The 25339-nt window shown below is 40.6% G+C and overlaps 5 non-coding genes across 5 annotated transcripts; all 5 read right to left on the bottom strand.

The window, feature by feature from the left end:
• Positions 1 to 5945: 5945 nt before the first annotated feature.
• On the bottom strand, positions 5946 to 6018 carry trnar-ccu (transfer RNA arginine (anticodon CCU)). The gene has a single exon. It is a non-coding gene; the product is annotated as a tRNA-Arg (tRNA).
• A 529-nt stretch (positions 6019 to 6547) lies between these two features.
• Positions 6548 to 6620, bottom strand: trnar-ccu (transfer RNA arginine (anticodon CCU)). The gene has a single exon. It is a non-coding gene; the product is annotated as a tRNA-Arg (tRNA).
• A 7680-nt stretch (positions 6621 to 14300) lies between these two features.
• trnar-ccu (transfer RNA arginine (anticodon CCU)) lies at positions 14301 to 14373 on the bottom strand. The gene has a single exon. It is a non-coding gene; the product is annotated as a tRNA-Arg (tRNA).
• Positions 14374 to 17505: 3132 nt separating this feature from the next.
• Positions 17506 to 17578, bottom strand: trnar-ccu (transfer RNA arginine (anticodon CCU)). Its single transcript has one exon. It is a non-coding gene; the product is annotated as a tRNA-Arg (tRNA).
• A 529-nt stretch (positions 17579 to 18107) lies between these two features.
• Positions 18108 to 18180, bottom strand: trnar-ccu (transfer RNA arginine (anticodon CCU)). Its single transcript has one exon. It is a non-coding gene; the product is annotated as a tRNA-Arg (tRNA).
• Positions 18181 to 25339: the final 7159 nt, after the last annotated feature.

The following is a 25339-nucleotide window of genomic DNA, read 5'->3' as shown; positions in this document are numbered from 1 at the left end:
CCCTTTGGGTAACACAATAATGACAATAAAAGCAGTTAGTATAGTAAGATGGAGGAAAGCATTTGAAAGAGCAGAGAAAAGAATGTGAAATATACAAAAATTGCATTCCCAAGCTGATATGCATCTGGAATATTACAGTAGGTGAATATGTACTTTCTGTATCTGGATCACTTTACTTAAAGGTTGTAAAGGCCCTAAGTCAGCTTACAAAACACAGTTAGCAAAGGATGGTTTCAATCTATTGACCTCTGGGTTATGGGCCCAGCACGCTTTTGCTGCGCCACTCTGCTGTCAACCACCCCAGATGGGACTCGAACCCACAATCCCTGGCTTAGGAGGCCAGTGCATTATCCATTAGGCCACTGGGGCATATTTCACATGGGGCAAAAAATTGTGGGACATCCAGGCCTTTATGTCTTGTAGGCATGCTTGAAGCTTTATTAACTGATTATTTTCATCTGGTTCCATATATAAATATAGCTGGGTATCATCAGCATAACAGTGGAAGGGATATTTTTAAAAGTGCAAAGAAAAAGATGTGAAACACGTAGAAACTAGATTGCCATGCTGATATGAAACTGGCATTGTACCCCAGATTGGACTCGAACCCTTTGGGTAACACAATAATGACAATAAAAGCAGTTAGTATAGTAAGATGGAGGAAAGCATTTGAAATACGTAGAAACTAGATTGCCATGCTGAGATGAAACTGGCATTGTACACCAGATTGGACTCGAACCCTTTGGGTAACACAATAATGGCCCCAAATGCAGTAGATATAGTGAGTAGAAGGGAAATTTTTAAAAGTGCAAAGAAAAAGATGTGAAACACATAGAAACTAGTTTCCAATGCTGATATGAAACTGGCATTGTACCCCAGATTGGACTCGAACCCTTTGGGTAACACAATAATGACAATAAAAGCAGTTAGTATAGTAAGATGGAGGGAACCATTTAAAAGAGCAGAGAAAGGAATTTGAAATATACAAAAATTGCATTCCCAAGCTTATATGCATCTGGAATTGTACAGGAGGTGAATATTTACTTTCTGTATCTGGTTCAGTTTACTAAAAGGTTGTAAAGGCCCTAAGTCAGCTTACAAAACACAGTTAGCAGAGGATGGTTTCGATCCATCGACCTCTGGGTTATGGGTCCAGCACGCTTCCGCTGTACCACTCTGCTGTCAACCACCCCAGATAGGACTTGAACCCACAATCCCTGGCTTAGGAGGCCAGTGCCTTATCCAATAGGCCACTGGGGCATCTCAAACACCTTTACTCATCAGTTCTTCCACCAAACAGTTGCTTCCTATACAGAGCATAATGTGAGCCATGCCATGTTGGCTTTGGGTAACACAATAATGGCCCCAAATGCAGTAGATATAGTGAGTAGAAGGGAAATTTTTAAAAGTGCAAAGAAAAAGATGTGAAACACGTAGAAACTAGAATGCCATGCTGATATGAAACTGGCATTGTACCCCAGATTGGACTCGAACCCTTTGGGTAACACAATAATGACAATAAAAGCAGTTAGTATAGTAAGATGGAGGAAAGCATTTGAAAGAGCAGAGAAAAGAATGTGAAATATACAAAAATTGCATTCCCAAGCTGATATGCATCTGGAATATTACAGTAGGTGAATATGTACTTTCTGTATCTGGTTCACTTTACTAAAAGGTTGTAAAGGCCCTAAGTCAGCTTACAAAACACAGTTAGCAGAGGATAGTTTCGAACCATCGACCTTTGGGTTATGGGCCCAGCACGCTTCCGCTGAGCCACTCTGCTGTCAACCACCCCAGATGGGACTCGAACCCTTTGGGTAACACAATAATGACAATAAAAGCAGTTAGTATAGTAAGATGGAGGAAAGCATTTGAAAGAGCAGAGAAAAGAATGTGAAATATACAAAAATTGCATTCCCAAGCTCATATGCATCTGGAATTGTACAGTAGGTGAATATGTACTTTCTGTATCTGGTTCACTTTACTAAAAGGTTGTAAAGGCCCTAAGTCAGCTTACAAAACACAGTTAGCAGAGGATGGTTTCGATCCATCGACCTCTGGGTTATGGGCCCAGCACGCTTCCGCTGCGCCACTCTGCTTTGAACCACACCAGATTGGACTCGAACCCTTTGGGTAATACAACTGCTCATACTGAACCAAAACCCAAAACTTTTAAATGTGGATTATTAAACATCAGATCTCTCTCTTCTAAATCTTTGTTAGTAAATGACTTGATAAATGATCATCAAATTGGTTTATTTTGTCTCACTGAAACGTGGTTGCAGCAGGAAGAATATGTCAGTTTAAATGAGTCAACCCCCCAAAGTCATATTAATTATCATGTTCCTAGATGCACAGGCCGAGGTGGAGGAGTAGCAGCAATATTTCACTCTAGCTTATCAATAATTCCTAGACCTAAACATAGTTATACCTCATTTGAGAGTCTTACTCTTAGCCTTTCACACCCAAACTGGAAAACTCAAAAACCACTATTATTTGTTATCGTGTACCGTCCTCCAGTCCCTTATTCAGAGTTTTTGATTGAATTTTCTGATTTTCTATCTGATTTAGTGCTTAGTACAGATAAAGTCATTATAGTGGGTGACTTTAACATTCATGTAGATGCTGACAGTAACTGTCTGAGCACTGCGTTTAATTCATTATTAGATTCAATTGGTTTTTCCCAAAATGTAAATAAACCCACTCATTGTTTTAGTCACACGTTAGACCTTGTCCTTACATATGGCATTGAAACTGATAATTTAATAGTATTTCCTCATAATTCTCTTCTGTCTGACCATTTTCTAATAACATTTGAATTTACAATAACGGACTATACAGCAGTTAGGAAAAAATTCCACTACAGCAGATGTTTATCTGAAAATGCTGTGAATACATTTAAAGAAATTATTTCTTCATCTTTTTCACCACCATGTGTCAATACTATGGTGAGTAGCCATCTTACTCCTGTGCAAATTGATTATTTAGTTGACGATTCTGCCGCCTCACTGCGTAGGATACTAGATACAGTTGCCCCTTTGAAATAGAAGGCAGTGAATCAGAGGAGCCGACCTCCATGGTACAATTCACAAATGCACAGCTTAAAGCAGGCAACACGAAAGCTAGAGAGGAAGTGGCGTTCCACTAATTTAGAAGAATCCCGGTTAGCCTGGAAAAACAGTTTAAAAACATACAAAAAAGCTCTCCGTGATGCCAGAACAGCATATTATTCCGCATTAATAGAGGAAAACAAGAACAACCCCCGGTTTCTGTTCAGCACTGTAGCCAGGCTGACTAAGAGCCATAGTTCTGTTGAGCCTAGTATTCCCTTAACTTTGAGCAGCAATGACTTTATGACTTTCTTTACTAGTAAAATTGTAGCCATTAGGGAAAAGATTCACCAGATCCTCCCTACAAATATTACGGCTAGATCTTCATGTACAACAGCTATAGAATCCTCAATAAGGCCCCAATCCATCTTAGACTGCTTTTCACCCATAGATCTCACTGAGCTAAGTTCAACTACCGCCTCCTCAAAACTAACAACATGTCTTTTAGACCCTGTTCCAACCAAATTGCTTAAAGATGTTCTACCTTTAATAGACACTTTCATATTAGATTTGATTAACCTATCTTTAGAAACTGGCTATGTACCAAAGGCCTATAAAGTTGCTGTAATCAAACCATTACTTAAAAAACCTTGTCTTGATCCAGGGGATTTAGCCAACTATAGACCAATATCAAATCTCCCGTTTATTTCTAAAATCCTTGAAAAAGTAGTTGCAAAACAATTATGTGATCACCTTTACAGGAATAATTTGTATGAAGACTTTCAGTCAGGATTTAGAGCTCATCACAGTACAGAAACAGCACTGGTAAAAGTCTCCAATGATCTTCTCCTGGCTTCAGATAATGGACTTGTGTCTGTACTCGTCTTACTAGACCTTAGTGCCGCATTTGACACCATTGACCACAACATTTTATTACAGAGACTAGAACATGGATTTGGGATTAAAGGAACCACATTACATTGGTTTAAATCTTATCTGTCAGACAGATTCCAACTTGTTCATGTTAATGATGACTCTTCTTTATGCACCAAAGTCAGCTATGGAGTTCCACAGGGCTCTGTGTTAGGACCAATACTTTTTAATCTCTACATGTCACCTTTAGGCAAAATCATTAGGAAACATTCCATAAACTTCCACTGATATGCAGATGATACCCAGCTCTATTTATCTGTGAAACCAGAAGATACTAACCAATTAGTCAAATTTGAAGCATGTCTAAAAGACATAAAGAACTGGATGTCCTACAATTTCCTACTTCTAAATTCAGACAAAACTGAAATCATCCTCTTTGGGCCTAAAAACATGAGAAATATGCTGTCTAACAATATAGTTACTCTAGATGACATAACTTTGGCCTCTAGTACTACGGTGAGGAACCTAGGAGTTATCTTTGACCAAGATTTGGCGTTTACGTCACATAAAAGACAAATGTCTAGAACAGACTTCTTCCACCTACGGAACATTGCTAAAATTAGAAGCATCCTGTCTCAAAGTGATGCCGAAAAACTTGTCCATGCATTTGTTACTTCTAGGTTGGACTACTGTAATTCCCTACTTCTGGGGTGTCCTAATAACTCTCTAAAAAGCCTTCAATTAATCCAAAATGCTGCAGCAAGAGTGCTGACTGGATTAGGAAAGAGAGATCATATTTCACCTTCACTAGCTTCTCTTCATTGGCTTCCCATAAAATCTAGAATAGAGTTCAAAACCCTCCTCCTTACATACAAAGCTCTTAATGGTCAAGCTCCATCATATTTAATAGATCTCATAGTCCTGTATCGCCCAATTAGACCACTTCGATCCCAAAATACTGGCCTACTTGTGGTTCCCAGAGTTTGCAAAAGTAGAATGGGAGGCAGAGCCTTTAGCTATCAAGCTCCTCTCCTGTGGAACCAGCTTCCAATCCAAATTCGGGGAGCAGACACCCTCTCTACTTTTAAGACTAGGCTTAAAACTTTCCTTTTTGATGAAGCTTATAGTTAAAAATCCTCACTCAACGCCAGTGCCTTATCCATTAGGCCACTGGGGCATCTCAAACACCTTTACTCATCAGTTCTTCCACCAAAAAGTTGCTTCCTAGACAGAGCATAATGTGAGACATGCCATGTTGGCTTTGGGTAACACAATAATGGCCCCAAATGCAGTAGATATAGTGAGTAGAAGGGAAATTTTTAAAAGTGCAAAGAAAAAGATGTGAAACACGTAGAAACTAGATTGCCATGCTGATATGAAACTGGCATTGTACCCCAGATTGGACTCGAACCCTTTGGGAAGCACAATAATGACAATAAAAGCAGTTAGTATAGTAAGATGGAGGAAAGCATTTGAAAGAGCAGAGAAAAGAATGTGAAATATACAATAATTGCATTCCCAAGCGGATATGCATCTGGAATTGTACAGTAGGTGAATATGTACTTTCTGTATCTGGTTCACTTTACTAAGAGGTTGTAAAGGCCCTAAGTCAGCTTACAAAACACAGTTAGCAGAGGATGGATTCGATCCATCGACCTCTGGGTTATGGGCCCAGCACACTTCTGCTGCGCCACTCTGCTTTCAACCAAACCAGATTGGACTCGAACCCTTTGGGTAACACAATAATGACAATAAAAGCAGTTAGTATAGTAAGATTGAGGAAAGCATTTGAAAGAGCAGAGAAAAGAATGTGAAATATACAAAAATTGCATTCCCAAGCTGATATGCATCTGGAATTGTACAGTAGGTGAATATGTACATTCTGTATCTGGTTCACTTTACTAAAAAGTTGCAAAGGCCCTAAGTCAGCTTACAAAACACAGTTAGCAGAGGATGGTTTCGATCCATCGACCTCTGGGTTATGGGCCCAGCACGCTTCCGCTGCGCCACTCTGCTGTCAACCACCCCAGATGGGACTTGAACCCACAATCCCTGGCTTAGGAGGCCAGTGCCTTATCCATTAGGCCACTGGGGCCTCTCAAACACCTTTACTCATCAGTTCTTCCACCAAACAGTTGCTTCCTAGACAGAGCATAATGTGAGACATGCCATGTTGGCTTTGGGTAACACAATAATGGCCCCAAATGCAGTAGATATAGTGAGTAGAAGGGAAATTTTTAAAAGTGCAAAGAAAAAGATGTGAAACACGTAGAAACTAGATTGCCATGCTGATATGAAACTGGCATTGTACCCCAGATTGGACTCGAACCCTTTGGGTAGCACAATAATGACAATAAAAGCAGTTAGTATAGTAAGATGGAGGAAAGCATTTGAAAGAGCAGAGAAAAGAATGTGAAATATACAATAATTGCATTCCCAAGCTGATATGCATCTGGAATTGTATAGTAGGTGAATATGTACTTTCTGTATCTGGTTCACTTTACTAAGAGGTTGTAAAGGCCCTAAGTCAGCTTACAAAACACAGTTAGCAGAGGATGGTTCCGATCCATCGACCTCTGGGTTATGGGCCCAGCACGCTTCCGCTGCGCCACTCTGCTGTCAACCACCCCAGATGGGACTTGAACCCACAATCCCTGGCTTAGGAGGCCAGTGCCTTATCCATTAGGCCACTGGGGCATCTCAATCACCTTTACTCATCAGTTCTTCCACCAAACAGTTGCTTCCTATACAGAGCATAATGTGAGACATGCCATGTTGGCTTTGGGTAACACAATAATGGCCCCATATGCAGTAGATATAGTGAGTTCAATTCAATTCAACTTTATTTATATAGTGCCAATTCACAACAAAGTCATCTCAGGGCACTTTACAGAATAAAGTCAAGATTATAAAGATATATAAAGAGAACCCAACAATTCCCCCTGGAGCAAGCCATAGGCAACAGTGGAGAGGAAAAACTCCCTTTAACGGAAGAAACCTCCAGCAGAACCAGGCTCAGGGTGGACGGCCATTTGCCTCGACCGGTTGGGGTGAGTGGAAAGGGGAGAGGGAAAAGAACAGAGCAACAAAAAGCAACAACAAAACATTGGGCAGATTGGTAGGACCAGTAGCTTCACGCTGGAAGACACACAGCTTCAAAGCCGGGGGACACCTGCAGAAAGGGACAGAGAGAAGGGGACAGAGGATGACAAAGACAACTACGGGAGAGAACACACAGAGTTAATGACATACAGTGGTGACAATTGCGGGATGAGAGGAGAGGAGAGATGGTCAAGAGGAGGAAAGGAGCTCAGTGCATTGGGGGGTGGGTCCCCCAGCAGTCTAAGCCTATGGCAGCATAACTATAAATAACTATATGCTTTATTAAAAAGGAAGGTTTTAAGCCTAGACTTAAAAGTAGAGAGGCTGTCTGCTTCCCGAATCTGAACTGGGAGCTGGTTTCACAAGAGAGGAGCTTGATAGCTAAAGGCTCTACCTCCCATTCTACTTTTGGAAATTCTGGGAACCACAAGTAGGCCTGCATTCTGAGAGCAAAGTGGTCTACTGGGATGATATGGTGCTATGAGGTCTTCTAAATATGATGGAGCCTGACCATTCAGAGCTTTATATGTAAGAAGCAGGGTTTCAAATTCTATTCTACATTTAATTGGAAGCCAATGGAGAGAAGCTAGTGAAGGTGAAATATGATCTCTCTTGCTAGTTGCAGCTGCAGCATTTTGGATTAATTGCAGGCTCTTTAGGGAGTTACTGCGGCATCCTGAAAGTAGGGAATTACAGTAGTCAAACCTAGAGGTAACAAATGCATGGACCAGTTTTTCGGCATCACTTTGAGACAGGATGCTCCTAATTTTGGCAATGTTCCGTAGGTGGAAGAAGGCTGTTCTAGAGATTTGTTTTATATGTGAGTTAAAGGACAGATCCTGATCAAACATAACTCCAAGGTTCCTTGCAGTAGTACTGGAGGCCAGGCTTATGCCATCTAGTGTAACAATATGGTTGGACATCATATCTCTGAGATTTTTGGGCCCAAATACTATGAATTCAGTTTTGTCTGAGTTTAAAAGTAAAAAATTGTGGGACATCCAGGCCTTTATGTCTTGTAGGCATGCTTGAAGCTTTATTAACTGATTATTTTCATCTGGTTCCATATATAAATATAGCTGGGTATCATCAGCATAACAGTGGAAGGGATATTTTTAAAAGTGCAAAGAAAAAGATGTGAAACACGTAGAAACTAGATTGCCATGCTGATATGAAACTGGCATTGTACCCCAGATTGGACTCGAACCCTTTGGGTAACACAATAATGACAATAAAAGCAGTTAGTATAGTAAGATGGAGGAAAGCATTTGAAAGAGCAGAGAAAAGAATGTGAAATATACAAAAATTGCATTCCCAAGCTGATATGCATCTGGAATATTACAGTAGGTGAATATGTACTTTCTGTATCTGGATCACTTTACTAAAAGGTTGTAAAGGCCCTAAGTCAGCTTACAAAACACAGTTAGCAAAGGATGGTTTCAATCTATTGACCTCTGGGTTATGGGCCCAGCACGCTTCCGCTGCGCCACTCTGCTTTCAACCACGCCAGATTGGACTCGAACCCTTTGGGTAACACAATAATGACAATAAAAGCAGTTAGTATAGTAAGATGGAGGAAAGCATTTGAAAGAGCAGAGAAAAGAATGTGAAATATACAAAAATTGCATTCCCAAGCTGATATGTATCTGGAATATTACAGTAGGTGAATATGTACTTTCTGTATCTGGATCACTTTACTTAAAGGTTGTAAAGGCCCTAAGTCAGCTTACAAAACACAGTTAGCAAAGGATGGTTTCAATCTATTGACCTCTGGGTTATGGGCCCAGCACGCTTTTGCTGCGCCACTCTGCTGTCAACCACCCCAGATGGGACTCGAACCCACAATCCCTGGCTTAGGAGGCCAGTGCATTATCCATTAGGCCACTGGGGCATCACAAACACCTTTACTCCTCAGTTCTTCCAACTAACAGTTGCTTCCTATACAGAGCATAATGTGAGACATGCCATGTTGGCTTTGGGTAACACAGTAATGGCCCCAAATGCAGTAGATATAGTGAGTAGAAGGGAAAAGATGTGAAATACGTAGAAACTAGATTGCCATGCTGAGATGAAACTGGCATTGTACACCAGATTGGACTCGAACCCTTTGGGTAACACAATAATGGCCCCAAATGCAGTAGATATAGTGAGTAGAAGGGAAATTTTTAAAAGTGCAAAGAAAAAGATGTGAAACACATAGAAACTAGTTTCCAATGCTGATATGAAACTGGCATTGTACCCCAGATTGGACTCGAACCCTTTGGGTAACACAATAATGACAATAAAAGCAGTTAGTATAGTAAGATGGAGGAAAGCATTTGAAAGAGCAGAGAAAAGAATGTGAAATATACAAAAATTGCATTCCCAAGCTCATATGCATCTGGAATTGTACAGTAGGTGAATATGTACTTTCTGTATCTGGTTCACTTTACTAAAAGGTTGTAAAGGCCCTAAGTCAGCTTACAAAACACAGTTAGCAGAGGATGGTTTCGATCCATCGACCTCTGGGTTATGGGCCCAGCACGCTTCCGCTGCGCCACTCTGCTTTGAACCACACCAGATTGGACTCGAACCCTTTGGGTAATACAACTGCTCATACTGAACCAAAACCCAAAACTTTTAAATGTGGATTATTAAACATCAGATCTCTCTCTTCTAAATCTTTGTTAGTAAATGACTTGATAAATGATCATCAAATTGGTTTATTTTGTCTCACTGAAACGTGGTTGCAGCAGGAAGAATATGTCAGTTTAAATGAGTCAACCCCCCAAAGTCATATTAATTATCATGTTCCTAGATGCACAGGCCGAGGTGGAGGAGTAGCAGCAATATTTCACTCTAGCTTATCAATAATTCCTAGACCTAAACATAGTTATACCTCATTTGAGAGTCTTACTCTTAGCCTTTCACACCCAAACTGGAAAACTCAAAAACCACTATTATTTGTTATCGTGTACCGTCCTCCAGTCCCTTATTCAGAGTTTTTGATTGAATTTTCTGATTTTCTATCTGATTTAGTGCTTAGTACAGATAAAGTCATTATAGTGGGTGACTTTAACATTCATGTAGATGCTGACAGTAACTGTCTGAGCACTGCGTTTAATTCATTATTAGATTCAATTGGTTTTTCCCAAAATGTAAATAAACCCACTCATTGTTTTAGTCACACGTTAGACCTTGTCCTTACATATGGCATTGAAACTGATAATTTAATAGTATTTCCTCATAATTCTCTTCTGTCTGACCATTTTCTAATAACATTTGAATTTACAATAACGGACTATACAGCAGTTAGGAAAAAATTCCACTACAGCAGATGTTTATCTGAAAATGCTGTGAATACATTTAAAGAAATTATTTCTTCATCTTTTTCACCACCATGTGTCAATACTATGGTGAGTAGCCATCTTACTCCTGTGCAAATTGATTATTTAGTTGACGATTCTGCCGCCTCACTGCGTAGGATACTAGATACAGTTGCCCCTTTGAAATAGAAGGCAGTGAATCAGAGGAGCCGACCTCCATGGTACAATTCACAAATGCACAGCTTAAAGCAGGCAACACGAAAGTTAGAGAGGAAGTGGCGTTCCACTAATTTAGAAGAATCCCGGTTAGCCTGGAAAAACAGTTTAAAAACATACAAAAAAGCTCTCCGTGATGCCAGAACAGCATATTATTCCGCATTAATAGAGGAAAACAAGAACAACCCCCGGTTTCTGTTCAGCACTGTAGCCAGGCTGACTAAGAGCCATAGTTCTGTTGAGCCTAGTATTCCCTTAACTTTGAGCAGCAATGACTTTATGACTTTCTTTACTAGTAAAATTGTAGCCATTAGGGAAAAGATTCACCAGATCCTCCCTACAAATATTACGGCTAGATCTTCATGTACAACAGCTATAGAATCCTCAATAAGGCCCCAATCCATCTTAGACTGCTTTTCACCCATAGATCTCACTGAGCTAAGTTCAACTACCGCCTCCTCAAAACTAACAACATGTCTTTTAGACCCTGTTCCAACCAAATTGCTTAAAGATGTTCTACCTTTAATAGACACTTTCATATTAGATTTGATTAACCTATCTTTAGAAACTGGCTATGTACCAAAGGCCTATAAAGTTGCTGTAATCAAACCATTACTTAAAAAACCTTGTCTTGATCCAGGGGATTTAGCCAACTATAGACCAATATCAAATCTCCCGTTTATTTCTAAAATCCTTGAAAAAGTAGTTGCAAAACAATTATGTGATCACCTTTACAGGAATAATTTGTATGAAGACTTTCAGTCAGGATTTAGAGCTCATCACAGTACAGAAACAGCACTGGTAAAAGTCTCCAATGATCTTCTCCTGGCTTCAGATAATGGACTTGTGTCTGTACTCGTCTTACTAGACCTTAGTGCCGCATTTGACACCATTGACCACAACATTTTATTACAGAGACTAGAACATGGATTTGGGATTAAAGGAACCACATTACATTGGTTTAAATCTTATCTGTCAGACAGATTCCAACTTGTTCATGTTAATGATGACTCTTCTTTATGCACCAAAGTCAGCTATGGAGTTCCACAGGGCTCTGTGTTAGGACCAATACTTTTTAATCTCTACATGTCACCTTTAGGCAAAATCATTAGGAAACATTCCATAAACTTCCACTGATATGCAGATGATACCCAGCTCTATTTATCTGTGAAACCAGAAGATACTAACCAATTAGTCAAATTTGAAGCATGTCTAAAAGACATAAAGAACTGGATGTCCTACAATTTCCTACTTCTAAATTCAGACAAAACTGAAATCATCCTCTTTGGGCCTAAAAACATGAGAAATATGCTGTCTAACAATATAGTTACTCTAGATGACATAACTTTGGCCTCTAGTACTACGGTGAGGAACCTTGGAGTTATCTTTGACCAAGATTTGGCGTTTACGTCACATAAAAGACAAATGTCTAGAACAGCCTTCTTCCACCTACGGAACATTGCTAAAATTAGAAGCATCCTGTCTCAAAGTGATGCCGAAAAACTGGTCCATGCATTTGTTACTTCTAGGTTGGACTACTGTAATTCCCTACTTCTGGGGTGTCCTAATAACTCTCTAAAAAGCCTTCAATTAATCCAAAATGCTGCAGCAAGAGTGCTGACTGGATTAGGAAAGAGAGATCATATTTCACCTTCACTAGCTTCTCTTCATTGGCTTCCCATAAAATCTAGAATAGAGTTCAAAACCCTCCTCCTTACATACAAAGCTCTTAATGGTCAAGCTCCATCATATTTAAAAGATCTCATAGTCCTGTATCGCCCAATTAGACCACTTCGATCCCAAAATACTGGCCTACTTGTGGTTCCCAGAGTTTGCAAAAGTAGAATGGGAGGCAGAGCCTTTAGCTATCAAGCTCCTCTCCTGTGGAACCAGCTTCCAATCCAAATTCGGGGAGCAGACACCCTCTCTACTTTTAAGACTAGGCTTAAAACTTTCCTTTTTGATAAAGCTTATAGTTAAAAATCCTCACTCAACGCCAGTGCCTTATCCATTAGGCCACTGGGGCATCTCAAACACCTTTACTCATCAGTTCTTCCACCAAACAGTTGCTTCCTAGACAGAGCATAATGTGAGACATGCCATGTTGGCTTTGGGTAACACAATAATGGCCCCAAATGCAGTAGATATAGTGAGTAGAAGGGAAATTTTTAAAAGTGCAAAGAAAAAGATGTGAAACACGTAGAAACTAGATTGCCATGCTGATATGAAACTGGCATTGTACCCCAGATTGGACTCGAACCCTTTGGGTAGCACAATAATGACAATAAAAGCAGTTAGTATAGTAAGATGGAGGAAAGCATTTGAAAGAGCAGAGAAAAGAATGTGAAATATACAATAATTGCATTCCCAAGCTGATATGCATCTGGAATTGTACAGTAGGTGAATATGTACTTTCTGTATCTGGTTCACTTTACTAAAAGGTTGTAAAGGCCCTAAGTCAGCTTACAAAACACAGTTAGCAGAGGATGGTTTCGATCCATCGACCTCTGGGTTATGGGCCCAGCACGCTTCCGCTGCGCCACTCTGCTGTCAACCACCCCAGATGGGACTCTAACCCTTTGGGTAACACAATAATGACAATAAAAGCAGTTAGTATAGTAAGATGGAGGAAAGCATTTGAAAGAGCAGAGAAAAGAATGTGAAATATACAAAAATTGCATTCCCAAGCTGATATGCATCTGGAATTGTACAGTAGGCGACTATGTATTTTCTGTATCTGGTTCACTTTACTAAAAGGTTGTAAAGGCCCTAAGTCAGCTTACAAAACACAGTTAGCAGAGGATGGTTTCGATCCATCGACCTCTGGGTTATGGGCCCAGCACGCTTCCGCTGCGCCACTCTGCTTTCAACCACGCCTGATTGGACTCGAACCCTTTGGGTAACACAATAATGGCCCCAAATGCAGTAGATATAGTGAGTAGAAGGGAAATTTTTAAAAGTGCAAAGAAAAAGATGTGAAACACATAGAAACTAGTTTCCAATGCTGATATGAAACTGGCATTGTACCCCAGATTGGACTCGAACCCTTTGGGTAACACAATAATGACAATAAAAGCAGTTAGTATAGTAAGATGGAGGAAACCATTTAAAAGAGCAGAGAAAGGAATTTGAAATATACAAAAATTGCATTCCCAAGCTGATATGCATCTGGAATTGTACAGGAGGTGAATATTTACTTTCTGTATCTGGTTCAGTTTACTAAAAGGTTGTAAAGGCCCTAAGTCAGCTTACAAAACACAGTTAGCAGAGGATGGTTTCGATCCATCGACCTCTGGGTTATGGGTCCAGCACGCTTCCGCTGTACCACTCTGCTGTCAACCACCCCAGATTTCCGAAAGGGAAATTTTTAAAAGTGCAAAGAAAAAGATGTGAAACACGTAGAAACTAGATTGCCATGCTGATATGAAACTGGCATTGTACCCCAGATTGGACTCGAACCCTTTGGGTAGCACAATAATGACAATAAAAGCAGTTAGTATAGTAAGATGGAGGAAAGCATTTGAAAGAGCAGAGAAAAGAATGTGAAATATACAATAATTGCATTCCCAAGCTGATATGCATCTGGAATTGTATAGTAGGTGAATATGTACTTTCTGTATCTGGTTCACTTTACTAAGAGGTTGTAAAGGCCCTAAGTCAGCTTACAAAACACAGTTAGCAGAGGATGGTTTCGATCCATCGACCTCTGGGTTATGGGCCCAGCACGCTTCCGCTGCGCCACTCTGCTGTCAACCACCCCAGATGGGACTTGAACCCACAATCCCTGGCTTAGGAGGCCAGTGCCTTATCCATTAGGCCACTGGGGCATCTCAATCACCTTTACTCATCAGTTCTTCCACCAAACAGTTGCTTCCTATACAGAGCATAATGTGAGACATGCCATGTTGGCTTTGGGTAACACAATAATGGCCCCATATGCAGTAGATATAGTGAGTTCAATTCAATTCAACTTTATTTATATAGTGCCAATTCACAACAAAGTCATCTCAGGGCACTTTACAGAATAAAGTCAAGATTATAAAGATATATAAAGAGAACCCAACAATTCCCCCTGGAGCAAGCCATAGGCAACAGTGGAGAGGAAAAACTCCCTTTAACGGAAGAAACCTCCAGCAGAACCAGGCTCAGGGTGGACGGCCATTTGCCTCGACCGGTTGGGGTGAGTGGAAAGGGGAGAGGGAAAAGAACAGAGCAACAAAAAGCAACAACAAAACATTGGGCAGATTGGTAGGACCAGTAGCTTCACGCTGGAAGACACACAGCTTCAAAGCCGGGGGACACCTGCAGAAAGGGACAGAGAGAAGGGGACAGAGGATGACAAAGACAACTACGGGAGAGAACACACAGAGTTAATGACATACAGTGGTGACAATTGCGGGATGAGAGGAGAGGAGAGATGGTCAAGAGGAGGAAAGGAGCTCAGTGCATTGGGGGGTGGGTCCCCCAGCAGTCTAAGCCTATGGCAGCATAACTATAAATAACTATATGCTTTATTAAAAAGGAAGGTTTTAAGCCTAGACTTAAAAGTAGAGAGGCTGTCTGCTTCCCGAATCTGAACTAGGAGCTGGTTTCACAAGAGAGGAGCTTGATAGCTAAAGGCTCTACCTCCCATTCTACTTTTGGAAATTCTGGGAACCACAAGTAGGCCTGCATTCTGAGAGCAAAGTGGTCTACTGGGATGATATGGTGCTATGAGGTCTTCTAAATATGATGGAGCCTGACCATTCAGAGCTTTATATGTAAGAAGCAGGGTTTCAAATTCTATTCTACATTTAATTGGAAGCCAATGGAGAGAAGCTAGTGAAGGTGAAATATGATCTCTCTTGCTAGTTCCAGTCAGCACTCTTGCTGCAGCATTTTGGATTAATTGCAGGCTCTTTAGGGAGTTACTGGGGCATCCTGAAAGTAGGGAATTACAGTAGTCAAACCTAGAGGTAACAAATGCATGGACCAGTTTTTCGGCATCACTTTGAGACAGGATGCTCCTAATTTTGGCAATGTTCCGTAGGTGGAAGAAGGCTGTTCTAGAGATTTGTTTTATATGTGAGTTAAAGGACAGATCCTGATCAAACATAACTCCAAGGTTCCTTGCAGTAGTACTGGAGGCCAGGCTTATGCCATCTAGTGTAACAATATGGTTGGACATCATATCTCTGAGATTTTTGGGCCCAAATACTATGAATTCAGTTTTGTCTGAGTTTAAAAGTAAAAAATTGTGGGACATCCAGGCCTTTATGTCTTGTAGGCATGCTTGAAGCTTTATTAACTGATTATTTTCATCTGGTTCCATATATAAATATAGCTGGGTATCATCAGCATAACAGTGGAAAGGATATTTTTAAAAGTGCAAAGAAAAAGATGTGAAACACGTAGAAACTAGATTGCCATGATGATATGAAACTGGCATTGTACCCCAGATTGGACTCGAACCCTTTGGGTAGCACAATAATGACAATAAAAGCAGTTAGTATAGTAAGATGGAGGAAAGCATTTGAAAGAGCAGAGAAAAGAAAGTGAAATATACAATAATTGCATTCCCAAGCTGATATGCATCTGGAATTGTACAGTAGGCGAATATGTATTTTCTGTATCTGGTTCACTTTACTAAAAGGTTGTAAAGGCCCTAAGTCAGCTTACAAAACACAGTTAGCAGAGGATGGTTTCGATCCATCGACCTCTGGGTTATGGGCCCAGCACGCTTCCGCTGCGCCACTCTGCTTTCAACCACGCCAGATTGGACTCGAACCCTTTGGGTAACACAATAATGACAATAAAAGCAGTTAGTATAGTAAGATGGAGGAAAGCATTTGAAAGAGCAGAGAAAAGAATGTGAAATATACAAAAATTGCATTCCCAAGCTGATATGCATCTGGAATATTACAGTAAGTGAATATGTACTTTCTGTATCTGGATCACTTTACTTAAAGGTTGTAAAGGCCCTAAGTCAGCTTACAAAACACAGTTAGCAAAGGATGGTTTCAATCTATTGACCTCTGGGTTATGGGCCCAGCACGCTTCTGCTGCGCCACTCTGCTGTCAACCACCCCAGATGGGACTCGAACCCACAATCCCTGGCTTAGGAGGCCAGTGCATTATCCATTAGGCCACTGGGGCATCACAAACACCTTTACTCCTCAGTTCTTCCAACTAACAGTTGCTTCCTATATAGAGCATAATGTGAGACATGCCATGTTGGCTTTGGGTAACACAGTAATGGCCCCAAATGCAGTAGATATAGTGAGTAGAAGGGAAAAGATGTGAAATACGTAGAAACTAGATTGCCATGCTGAGATGAAACTGGCATTGTACACCAGATTGGACTCGAACCCTTTGGGTAACACAATAATGACAATAAAAGCAGTTAGTATAGTAAGATGGACGAAAGCATTTGAAAGAGCAGAGAAAGGAATTTGAAATATACAAAAATTGCATTCCCAAGCTGATATGCATCTGGAATTGTACAGTAGATGAATATGTACTGTCTGTATCTGGTTCATTTTACTAAGACATTGTAAAGGCTCTAAATCACTTTACAAAACACAGTTAGCAGAGGATGGATTCGATCCATCGACCTCTGGGTTATGGGCCCAGCACACTTCTGCTGCGCCACTCTGCTTTCAACCAAACCAGATTGGACTCGAACCCTTTGGGTAACACAATAATGACAATAAAAGCAGTTAGTATAGTAAGATTGAGGAAAGCATTTGAAAGAGCAGAGAAAAGAATGTGAAATATACAAAAATTGCATTCCCAAGCTGATATGCATCTGGAATTGTACAGTAGGTGAATATGTACATTCTGTATCTGGTTCACTTTACTAAAAAGTTGCAAAGGCCCTAAGTCAGCTTACAAAACACAGTTAGCAGAGGATGGTTTCGATCCATCGACCTCTGGGTTATGGGCCCAGCACGCTTCCGCTGCGCCACTCTGCTGTCAACCACCCCAGATGGGACTTGAACCCACAATCCCTGGCTTAGGAGGCCAGTGCCTTATCCATTAGGCCACTGGGGCCTCTCAAACACCTTTACTCATCAGTTCTTCCACCAAACAGTTGCTTCCTAGACAGAGCATAATGTGAGACATGCCATGTTGGCTTTGGGTAACACAATAATGGCCCCAAATGCAGTAGATATAGTGAGTAGAAGGGAAATTTTTAAAAGTGCAAAGAAAAAGATGTGAAACACGTAGAAACTAGATTGCCATGCTGATATGAAACTGGCATTGTACCCCAGATTGGACTCGAACCCTTTGGGTAGACCAATAATGACAATAAAAGCAGTTAGTATAGTAAGATGGAGGAAAGCATTTGAAAGAGCAGAGAAAAGAATGTGAAATATACAATAATTGCATTCCCAAGCTGATATGCATCTGGAATTGTATAGTAGGTGAATATGTACTTTCTGTATCTGGTTCACTTTACTAAGAGGTTGTAAAGGCCCTAAGTCAGCTTACAAAACACAGTTAGCAGAGGATGGTTTCGATCCATCGACCTCTGGGTTATGGGCCCAGCACGCTTCCGCTGCGCCACTCTGCTGTCAACCACCCCAGATGGGACTTGAACCCACAATCCCTGGCTTAGGAGGCCAGTGCCTTATCCATTAGGCCACTGGGGCATCTCAATCACCTTTACTCATCAGTTCTTCCACCAAACAGTTGCTTCCTATACAGAGCATAATGTGAGACATGCCATGTTGGCTTTGGGTAACACAATAATGGCCCCATATGCAGTAGATATAGTGAGTTCAATTCAATTCAACTTTATTTATATAGTGCCAATTCACAACAAAGTCATCTCAGGGCACTTTACAGAATAAAGTCAAGATTATAAAGATATATAAAGAGAACCCAACAATTCCCCCTGGAGCAAGCCATAGGCAACAGTGGAGAGGAAAAACTCCCTTTAACGGAAGAAACCTCCAGCAGAACCAGGCTCAGGGTGGACGGCCATTTGCCTCGACCGGTTGGGGTGAGTGGAAAGGGGAGAGGGAAAAGAACAGAGCAACAAAAAGCAACAACAAAACATTGGGCAGATTGGTAGGACCAGTAGCTTCACGCTGGAAGACACACAGCTTCAAAGCCGGGGGACACCTGCAGAAAGGGACAGAGAGAAGGGGACAGAGGATGACAAAGACAACTACGGGAGAGAACACACAGAGTTAATGACATACAGTGGTGACAATTGCGGGATGAGAGGAGAGGAGAGATGGTCAAGAGGAGGAAAGGAGCTCAGTGCATTGGGGGGTGGGTCCCCCAGCAGTCTAAGCCTATGGCAGCATAACTATAAATAACTATATGCTTTATTAAAAAGGAAGGTTTTAAGCCTAGACTTAAAAGTAGAGAGGCTGTCTGCTTCCCGAATCTGAACTGGGAGCTGGTTTCACAAGAGAGGAGCTTGATAGCTAAAGGCTCTACCTCCCATTCTACTTTTGGAAATTCTGGGAACCACAAGTAGGCCTGCATTCTGAGAGCAAAGTGGTCTACTGGGATGATATGGTGCTATGAGGTCTTCTAAATATGATGGAGCCTGACCATTCAGAGCTTTATATGTAAGAAGCAGGGTTTCAAATTCTATTCTACATTTAATTGGAAGCCAATGGAGAGAAGCTAGTGAAGGTGAAATATGATCTCTCTTGCTAGTTCCAGTCAGCACTCTTGCTGCAGCATTTTGGATTAATTGCAGGCTCTTTAGGGAGTTACTGGGGCATCCTGAAAGTAGGGAATTACAGTAGTCAAACCTAGAGGTAACAAATGCATGGACCAGTTTTTCGGCATCACTTTGAGACAGGATGCTCCTAATTTTGGCAATGTTCCGTAGGTGGAAGAAGGCTGTTCTAGAGATTTGTTTTGTATGTGAGTTAAAGGACAGATCCTGATCAAACATAACTCCAAGGTTCCTTGCAGTAGTACTGGAGGCCAGGCTTATGCCATCTAGTGTAACAATATGGTTGGACATCATATCTCTGAGATTTTTGGGCCCAAATACTATGAATTCAGTTTTGTCTGAGTTTAAAAGTAAAAAATTGTGGGACATCCAGGCCTTTATGTCTTGTAGGCATGCTTGAAGCTTTATTAACTGATTATTTTCATCTGGTTCCATATATAAATATAGCTGGGTATCATCAGCATAACAGTGGAAGGGATATTTTTAAAAGTGCAAAGAAAAAGATGTGAAACACGTAGAAACTAGATTGCCATGCTGATATGAAACTGGCATTGTACCCCAGATTGGACTCGAACCCTTTGGGTAACACAATAATGACAATAAAAGCAGTTAGTATAGTAAGATGGAGGAAAGCGTTTGAAAGAGCAGAGAAAAGACTGTGAAATATACAAAAATTGCATTCCCAAGCTGATATGCATCTGGAATATTACAGTAGGTGAATATGTACTTTCTGTATCTGGATCACTTTACTTAAAGGTTGTAAAGGCCCTAAGTCAGCTTACAAAACACAGTTAGCAAAGGATGGTTTCAATCTATTGACCTCTGGGTTATGGGCCCAGCACGCTTCCGCTGCGCCACTCTGCTTTCAACCACGCCAGATTGGACTCGAACCCTTTGGGTAACACAATAATGACAATAAAAGCAGTTAGTATAGTAAGATGGAGGAAAGCATTTGAAAGAGCAGAGAAAAGAATGTGAAATATACAAAAATTGCATTCCCAAGCTGATATGCATCTGGAATATTACAGTAGGTGAATATGTACTTTCTGTATCTGGATCACTTTACTTAAAGGTTGTAAAGGCCCTAAGTCAGCTTACAAAACACAGTTAGCAAAGGATGGTTTCAATCTATTGACCTCTGGGTTATGGGCCCAGCACGCTTTTGCTGCGCCACTCTGCTGTCAACCACCCCAGATGGGACTCGAACCCACAATCCCTGGCTTAGGAGGCCAGTGCATTATCCATTAGGCCACTGGGGCATCACAAACACCTTTACTCCTCAGTTCTTCCAACTAACAGTTGCTTCCTATACAGAGCATAATGTGAGACATGCCATGTTGGCTTTGGGTAACACAGTAATGGCCCCAAATGCAGTAGATATAGTGAGTAGAAGGGAAAAGATGTGAAATACGTAGAAACTAGATTGCCATGCTGAGATGAAACTGGCATTGTACACCAGATTGGACTCGAACCCTTTGGGTAACACAATAATGGCCCCAAATGCAGTAGATATAGTGAGTAGAAGGGAAATTTTTAAAAGTGCAAAGAAAAAGATGTGAAACACATAGAAACTAGTTTCCAATGCTGATATGAAACTGGCATTGTACCCCAGATTGGACTCGAACCCTTTGGGTAACACAATAATGACAATAAAAGCAGTTAGTATAGTAAGATGGAGGAAACCATTTAAAAGAGCAGAGAAAGGAATTTGAAATATACAAAAATTGCATTCCCAAGCTGATATGCATCTGGAATTGTACAGGAGGTGAATATTTACTTTCTGTATCTGGTTCAGTTTACTAAAAGGTTGCAAAGGCCCTAAGTCAGCTTACAAAACACAGTTAGCAGAGGATGGTTTCGAACCATCGACCTCTGGGTTATGGGTCCAGCACGCTTCCGCTGTACCACTCTGCTGTCAACCACCCCAGATAGGACTTGAACCCACAATCCCTGGCTTAGGAGGCCAGTGCCTTATCCAATAGGCCACTGGGGCATCTCAAACACCTTTACTCATCAGTTCTTCCACCAAACAGTTGCTTCCTATACAGAGCATAATGTGAGCCATGCCATGTTGGCTTTGGGTAACACAATAATGGCCCCAAATGCAGTAGATATAGTGAGTAGAAGGGAAATTTTTAAAAGTGCAAAGAAAAAGATGTGAAACACGTAGAAACTAGAATGCCATGCTGATATGAAACTGGCATTGTACCCCAGATTGGACTCGAACCCTTTGGGTAACACAATAATGACAATAAAAGCAGTTAGTATAGTAAGATGGAGGAAAGCATTTGAAAGAGCAGAGAAAAGAATGTGAAATATACAAAAATTGCATTCCCAAGCTGATATGCATCTGGAATATTACAGTAGGTGAATATGTACTTTCTGTATCTGGTTCACGTTACTAAAAGGTTGTAAAGGTCCTAAGTCAGCTTACAAAACACAGTTAGCAGAGGATAGTTTCGAACCATCGACCTTTGGGTTATGGGCCCAGCACGCTTCCGCTGAGCCACTCTGCTGTCAACCACCCCAGATGGGACTCGAACCCTTTGGGTAACACAATAATGACAATAAAAGCAGTTAGTATAGTAAGATGGAGGAAAGCATTTGAAAGAGCAGAGAAAAGAATGTGAAATATACAAAAATTGCATTCCCAAGCTCATATGCATCTGGAATTGTACAGTAGGTGAATATGTACTTTCTGTATCTGGTTCACTTTACTAAAAGGTTGTAAAGGCCCTAAGTCAGCTTACAAAACACAGTTAGCAGAGGATGGTTTCGATCCATCGACCTCTGGGTTATGGGCCCAGCACGCTTCCGCTGCGCCACTCTGCTTTGAACCACACCAGATTGGACTCGAACCCTTTGGGTAATACAACTGCTCATACTGAACCAAAACCCAAAACTTTTAAATGTGGATTATTAAACATCAGATCTCTCTCTTCTAAATCTTTGTTAGTAAATGACTTGATAAATGATCATCAAATTGGTTTATTTTGTCTCACTGAAACGTGGTTGCAGCAGGAAGAATATGTCAGTTTAAATGAGTCAACCCCCCAAAGTCATATTAATTATCATGTTCCTAGATGCACAGGCCGAGGTGGAGGAGTAGCAGCAATATTTCACTCTAGCTTATCAATAATTCCTAGACCTAAACATAGTTATACCTCATTTGAGAGTCTTACTCTTAGCCTTTCACACCCAAACTGGAAAACTCAAAAACCACTATTATTTGTTATCGTGTACCGTCCTCCAGTCCCTTATTCAGAGTTTTTGATTGAATTTTCTGATTTTCTATCTGATTTAGTGCTTAGTACAGATAAAGTCATTATAGTGGGTGACTTTAACATTCATGTAGATGCTGACAGTAACTGTCTGAGCACTGCGTTTAATTCATTATTAGATTCAATTGGTTTTTCCCAAAATGTAAATAAACCCACTCATTGTTTTAGTCACACGTTAGACCTTGTCCTTACATATGGCATTGAAACTGATAATTTAATAGTATTTCCTCATAATTCTCTTCTGTCTGACCATTTTCTAATAACATTTGAATTTACAATAACGGACTATACAGCAGTTAGGAAAAAATTCCACTACAGCAGATGTTTATCTGAAAATGCTGTGAATACATTTAAAGAAATTATTTCTTCATCTTTTTCACCACCATGTGTCAATACTATGGTGAGTAGCCATCTTACTCCTGTGCAAATTGATTATTTAGTTGACGATTGTGCCGCCTCACTGCGTAGGATACTAGATACAGTTGCCCCTTTGAAATAGAAGGCAGTGAATCAGAGGAGCCGACCTCCATGGTACAATTCACAAATGCACAGCTTAAAGCAGGCAACACGAAAGCTAGAGAGGAAGTGGCGTTCCACTAATTTAGAAGAATCCCGGTTAGCCTGGAAAAACAGTTTAAAAACATACAAAAAAGCTCTCCGTGATGCCAGAACAGCATATTATTCCGCATTAATAGAGGAAAACAAGAACAACCCCCGGTTTCTGTTCAGCACTGTAGCCAGGCTGACTAAGAGCCATAGTTCTGTTGAGCCTAGTATTCCCTTAACTTTGAGCAGCAATGACTTTGTGACTTTCTTTACTAGTAAAATTGTAGCCATTAGGGAAAAGATTCACCAGATCCTCCCTACAAATATTACGGCTAGATCTTCATGTACAACAGCTATAGAATGCTCAATAAGGCCCCAATCCATCTTAGACTGCTTTTCACCCATAGATCTCACTGAGCTAAGTTCAACTACCGCCTCCTCAAAACTAACAACATGTCTTTTAGACCCTGTTCCAACCAAATTGCTTAAAGATGTTCTACCTTTAATAGACACTTTCATATTAGATTTGATTAACCTATCTTTAGAAACTGGCTATGTACCAAAGGCCTATAAAGTTGCTGTAATCAAACCATTACTTAAAAAACCTTGTCTTGATCCAGGGGATTTAGCCAACTATAGACCAATATCAAATCTCCCGTTTATTTCTAAAATCCTTGAAAAAGTAGTTGCAAAACAATTATGTGATCACCTTTACAGGAATAATTTGTATGAAGACTTTCAGTCAGGATTTAGAGCTCATCACAGTACAGAAACAGCACTGGTAAAAGTCTCCAATGATCTTCTCCTGGCTTCAGATAATGGACTTGTGTCTGTACTCGTCTTACTAGACCTTAGTGCCGCATTTGACACCATTGACCACAACATTTTATTACAGAGACTAGAACATGGATTTGGGATTAAAGGAACCACATTACATTGGTTTAAATCTTATCTGTCAGACAGATTCCAACTTGTTCATGTTAATGATGACTCTTCTTTATGCACCAAAGTCAGCTATGGAGTTCCACAGGGCTCTGTGTTAGGACCAATACTTTTTAATCTCTACATGTCACCTTTAGGCAAAATCATTAGGAAACATTCCATAAACTTCCACTGATATGCAGATGATACCCAGCTCTATTTATCTGTGAAACCAGAAGATACTAACCAATTAGTCAAATTTGAAGCATGTCTAAAAGACATAAAGAACTGGATGTCCTACAATTTCCTACTTCTAAATTCAGACAAAACTGAAATCATCCTCTTTGGGCCTAAAAACATGAGAAATATGCTGTCTAACAATATAGTTACTCTAGATGACATAACTTTGGCCTCTAGTACTACGGTGAGGAACCTAGGAGTTATCTTTGACCAAGATTTGGCGTTTACGTCACATAAAAGACAAATGTCTAGAACAGACTTCTTCCACCTACGGAACATTGCTAAAATTAGAAGCATCCTGTCTCAAAGTGATGCCGAAAAACTTGTCCATGCATTTGTTACTTCTAGGTTGGACTACTGTAATTCCCTACTTCTGGGGTGTCCTAATAACTCTCTAAAAAGCCTTCAATTAATCCAAAATGCTGCAGCAAGAGTGCTGACTGGATTAGGAAAGAGAGATCATATTTCACCTTCACTAGCTTCTCTTCATTGGCTTCCCATAAAATCTAGAATAGAGTTCAAAACCCTCCTCCTTACATACAAAGCTCTTAATGGTCAAGCTCCATCATATTTAATAGATCTCATAGTCCTGTATCGCCCAATTAGACCACTTCGATCCCAAAATACTGGCCTACTTGTGGTTCCCAGAGTTTGCAAAAGTAGAATGGGAGGCAGAGCCTTTAGCTATCAAGCTCCTCTCCTGTGGAACCAGCTTCCAATCCAAATTCGGGGAGCAGACACCCTCTCTACTTTTAAGACTAGGCTTAAAACTTTCCTTTTTGATGAAGCTTATAGTTAAAAATCCTCACTCAACGCCAGTGCCTTATCCATTAGGCCACTGGGGCATCTCAAACACCTTTACTCATCAGTTCTTCCACCAAACAGTTGCTTCCTAGACAGAGCATAATGTGAGACATGCCATGTTGGCTTTGGGTAACACAATAATGGCCCCAAATGCAGTAGATATAGTGAGTAGAAGGGAAATTTTTAAAAGTGCAAAGAAAAAGATGTGAAACACGTAGAAACTAGATTGCCATGCTGATATGAAACTGGCATTGTACCCCAGATTGGACTCGAACCCTTTGGGTAGCACAATAATGACAATAAAAGCAGTTAGTATAG

The sequence above is a fragment of the Channa argus genome, unplaced genomic scaffold, assembly GCF_033026475.1.
Source record: "Channa argus isolate prfri unplaced genomic scaffold, Channa argus male v1.0 Contig013, whole genome shotgun sequence".
NCBI classification, from domain to species: domain Eukaryota; kingdom Metazoa; phylum Chordata; class Actinopteri; order Anabantiformes; family Channidae; genus Channa; species Channa argus.
The sequence above is the reverse complement of the archived record's forward strand: the minus strand, read 5'-3'. Positions and strand labels throughout refer to the sequence as shown.